The following is a 5,541-nucleotide window of genomic DNA, read 5'->3' as shown; positions in this document are numbered from 1 at the left end:
TTTTTTTTTGCAGGATTAGAAAGGACTCCTTTCTGCTCTTGATATATAATAATTTTAAATCACAAAGTATCTGGTACACGTGAAAATTTTTTTGATGCTATCCAAGAGGGATCTTCTGAAAACCACTTGGGGCAGAAACATTCAACCAGGCTTGAAGGAAAGGTAATTAATTGTTCTTTGTTCTCTACACTTCTCTTCAGATTTCACAGATTAGCAATACAATTTTACAGTTTTACGGCTGCCTTTAGCCAAGTGGTAACTCCCTCCCCCAGCCCCCTCACTCCCCCATCTCCACCTTGATTAAGAAATACCATAACGATTTTTATTTGGCATAATTTGTTTAAAAGAGATTTATTTATTCCATACTTCCTTATGGAGCTTTACCTAAGAAACTTGCATTGAACATCTCCTGGTTTTGCTTCACGCTACTTCACTTCTCAAATGCATTGGCTAGTCTTCATTTTTGGCCAGAACCTTCTGCTTTTTGAGGCAGTTTTCCAGCTACTCCATTACTTATTACATAAAGGGTGCTTACAAACGTTTTAGGCTGCACCGTGCTGAGACTTTCTGCTCTCTCATGTTTTCATTTCTGTTCACTGCGTGCCAAGCGTTTCTCCCAGAAGCAAAAGTGATGAAACAACTATTTTCAGTGAAAGGGCCCAGTGACTATGAACTTGAATTTTTGAAACTTAGCATTATTTTTTATTTCATAATCTTTAATGGTTATAAATTCTAGTGTTTTCTGTCGCACTTTAACGGGAAAGAGTATAAAACCAGGAGGTTCAGAAAGAGACTCTCTACCCCTACCTACCCCTAATCTGCACCCAGACTGGAAAAAGATTCAGACGAACTCTTCTCTCATTTTTTGTTTCACCTTGGGAGCTTTGCTGCCCCTTACAGCCATGATTCCTGAAGCACTTTACAAATATAATGACTTTGCAAATGTATATGAGGGAATGATTAAAACTACATTTTCAGGTTCAGAAAATTGATTAAGTCTTTCAAAAATTTCAAGTTTAATTTTTTAATGAAAATATCAGATGAATGGAAGAAAAATTCAGATATGCATGCTTTAAATGTATATAGCACACAAATGCTTTTTTTCTATGAGAAAACTGTGGTTTAATAGTTCTACCGATAGTTCTGTTGGTCCATTTCACTTCCACAAAGTGTGTAGTCAAAGACTTCCACTTTTCATGTTAATTCTATGTATTCAAAATTATACTCAGTTATTTTGTCATTTACTAGTTCAGCTGCAATAACTGTTAAAATGAAAATAATAGAAGCATTAAATTTATGAAGTAAATTTCTTTTTAGAAATCTGAACTTTTTTCCCTTTAAATCTTCTTAAGAAGAAAATCTAGGCAGGTAGTAGTATCCCTACTTTCCAGATAAGGGAATGGAGACACAGCCAGTGATTTTCAACAGTTATTTAATTATTTGATATTTAATAATATCAAAAGTGGAAAACCATGGAAAATTACTATAGTACTCTCATTTTGTTTGTGTAAAATCAGATTTCTCAAACCCAATAAAAAATTTACTCTTTGAATGTAGACTTTTTTGATTCATTTAAAATTCAGAAAGAATTATTATATTTATCTTAAAATCAATCATGATTTTAGTGGTTTCCTCCTCTCCATAGCATCTTTCATGTTTATATAAATACGAATATGGCAAACTGTGTTCCTGTCATTCTATATATTAGCTTAAAATAATGATGGTCATGAGTACTTAAAGGATAATAAAGCTTTTATAATGATTGATAAGTAGTTATGACCTAGTTAAAGAAACAGATTATAGACGAGGAAATAGGAAAGATTAAGCAGCAGAGATAGAAATTGACTCCAGGGTATGCTAACTCTAGAAGATGTTCTTATCAAGCTTTCAAAATTCATTAATCACAGGGAGCTCTCTTTAGGAATTTATAATTAAAAATTAATGATCTTTATACCTACAGTAGGTTTATCATGCAAATTAGCTGGTTATTTTAGGACAAATGTTTTATACCTCATACACATATTTGAAATATTCAAATGTTGAAACAATTTATTTATCTTATATACAGGAATAATGATACTATGCAGACTTGGTCAGTCCCTTTTAGTAAATCTGTACTTATTTGGCTATGCATTTAGCTAAAAAAAAATAGCTTTTCCTTGATACTTCCAGAGTCCAATCTGAAATAACTGCTATTGATCATAATTTACTGTTCATACAAAAGATTTGTTATATATCCATGTGTGTCTGTGCACTTGTTTGTGTGTGTATATATGTATGTTTTATATATGCATATATATAATGTACATATAAAACATTTAAGGTGAAGAGGTATATGCATGTGATTACCTGATAGAGTATATCTTAATGTAACTGATATGTTCATTTTTAATAGCTTGGTAACAATATAAAATTACATTTCTTTCAGTATTACAATTAATTACTATTACTACAATAATACAGGAATACCTCAGAGGTATTTCCAGTTCAATTCCAGACCACTGCAATAAAGCGAATATCACAACAAAATGAGTCACACAAATTTTTTGGTTTCCCAGTGCATATAAAATTTATGTTTACACTATACTGTAGTCTATTAAGTGTGCAATAACATTATGTCTAAAAAAGGTACATATATTAATTTAAAATACTTTTAAAGAAATTTATCCACATTCAATATCAGAGAAATCTGTTATAATAATTGAAGAAAGCCTTAAAGAGTTACTAACAATTATTTGGAGCAAATGAATGATTTTAAAAGGTCTGTATTGGATCACAGACTAAATGGTCTTAGCCAGCTCTGAAATTACTTTTTCCTCTCTTAGTTATCATTCTATCTGATAGACCTAAACAATCTTTACCCCAAGTTTTCTGTTTAAAAAAAATTTTTTTAACAACCTCAAACTGACAGAAAAAAATACAAGTTCAGTACAAAGCATTTTTTTCTGAATTATTTGAGAACAAGTTGCCAACATGATGTCTCATCATCCCTAGATAATTTACTGTGTATTTTTTACAAATAAAAACATTCTCCTACACAGCACGATGCAGGCATCAAAGTCAGGAAGTTAACACTGGTAAATTGCTACCACCTAATCTTTGGAACCCATTCAAATTTTTCAGATGCCCTAATAATGTCCTTTTAAGCAAAATGATCCAGTTCAGAACCACACCATGTGCTTCTCTATGTTGTCTCTTTAGTCTCCTTTGCCTAGAACAGATCCTTAGTCTTTCCTAGGCCTCCATGAGCTTGACACTTTTGAAGATTACCAGCCAGTTTTTTGGGCTGCGCCACGTGGCATGTGGGATCTTAGTTCCCCTACCAGAGATCGAACCCGTGCCCCCTGCATTCGGAGCGCATAGTCTTAACCACTGGACCGCCAGGGATGTCCCCCAGCCAGTTATTTTGAAGAGTCCTTCAGTTGGGTTTGTCTGATTCTTCCTCAGGCTTAGATTTAAGGTTATGCATCTTTGGCATGAACATCAGAGAAGTGATGCTGTGCTCTTATTGTATCATATGGGGGGTCAATTTCAATTTGTCTCATCACTGATGATGTTCCCTTTGATCACCTGATTTCAGTGGTACCTGCCAGGCTTAAATTTACTCTTTTTTCCTTTGTAATTAATAACTATTTTGTCAAAAGGCACCTTGTAACTTATGTAAATATCTTATTATTCCTCAACCTTTCAATCTATTCATTTATTTTACCATTTTGGACTCATGGTGTCCTATTTTAGTCAATTACTATCATTATTTATTTTAATGCTTAAATTATCCCCAGTTTGGCCAATGCATTCAAGCTGACTTCTATGCCCTTTTGCTGTCCCCATAATTTTCTAGCACTTCCTTACCTTTGGTTACATGTTCTGGACTCATGTGGTGCTTTCTCTGCCCTAGCCCTGGAATCAGTCATTTTCCTTCCTTTTGATAAATAATGGTATTTAGGAGCCAAGACTGGATAATAGGTGTGCTCATCACCACTGAGTTTCAGCTCCTCCTGGGCTTCTCAGTAGACAGAGCTAGGAAACGTATGTAGACACATACATGTATCTTGAAAACCATCTGTCACACCACAGCCCACTTCCCCCACACAGAAGTCCTCCTCACCCCACTGAGACCCCAGTGCCCTGTGTTGGGCCACCTCCTGCATGGGTGCTTTCCTTATCCTACTCGGACTTGGATGCTACACGCTGGGTGGTCCTCCTGTGCAGACCCTCCTCACCCTGCTCAGGCTCTGATACTCCCCACAGGCCAGTCCTCCTATGTGTTGACTTTCTCACCCCACCTAGATTCCAACATACGATGCCTGGCTGCCACTGCTCCGTCCTTACCTAAATGCCTTCCTAGCCCTGCTTGGGGTCAAACACCCTGCTCTGGTCCACCATGACTACCCCCTTGGCCCCAACAAATGGCTTTAGGACTGAATTGTTTGGGAAGGGAAAGAGGAAGAGCTCATTTCTTTGTTCTTGAAGTTTGTTTTACTCGCAGTGTGTCCTCTAGAATACAATCAACAGACCTCTAATGAGCTACTGTTCTTGGCTCACCCATTGTCTCTTCCCCCTGCCTCCAGTGTCATGCCCTGATTTTTACTCTGGTGAAATAGTCTCTTATACTCTCAGTATATGTGTTTTAGGGACTGACTTCACCCTTGCTCCAGGGACGGGCATGTGATTCAGTCCTGGCAAGTTGACCACATTCTCTTGGCCTTAGTGATTAGCATTACCTTTTACTCTGTTGCTTAGACCAAAAACAAGACAAAAACAAAAAACAAATCATGCACTCATCCATGACTTCTTTCTTTCTCTCATACCCCACATCTAATTCATAAGCAAATTACTTTCCTTCAAAATATACCCCAGATAGAATCATTTCTCTCTGCCACATACAGAAGTATCCTATTCTAAGCCATCTTCATCTCTCACCTGACCTGTCTGTCCCACTATATTCTTCACACAGCAGCCAGAGTGAGTCTTTTAAGACTTTAAGACAGATTATGTCACTCTGTTCAGTAGGCATCATAGCTTCCCCTTACACTCAGAACAATATCTAATGTCCTTACATTATGGCCATGAAGGGCCTACATCAGGACCTACATCACCTGAAGAAGTTACAAAACTACAGATGCCTGTGCTTACCCCCAAGTGAAGCTGATTTAATCGACCTGGGGTATATCCTGGACATTGGTTTCTTTTAAAAGGTCCCCAGTGATTCTAAGAGCTGAGAACCATCTGGCCCTGGCTATCAGTCAGGCTCCTATGTATCCCTCTAACCACCACTTGCTTTAGCCTCCTGGGCCCCTCTGCTGTTCCTGGAGCATGCCAAGCATGATCCCACCTCAGGGCCTTTGCATTGCTGGATACCATGACTTCTGACACGAACTGCCCAGAATTCAGTCAAACTTCACAGGTTAAGAGCATAGTCCTCCATAAAACTGCCCTGAATTCCATCAGCAGCAGCAAGCTCAGGGGTTCCCAGGCCAGCCACTCTTCTGATTAACTGGCTACTGGGGACACCCTACCTCCGTAGTTTTCATAATTCAC

This window comes from Mesoplodon bidens (genome assembly GCF_964165515.1).
Source record: "Mesoplodon bidens genome assembly, chromosome: 1".
In the NCBI taxonomy this organism is placed as follows: Eukaryota; Metazoa; Chordata; class Mammalia; order Artiodactyla; family Ziphiidae; genus Mesoplodon; species Mesoplodon bidens.
The sequence above is the reverse complement of the archived record's forward strand: the minus strand, read 5'-3'. Positions refer to the sequence as shown.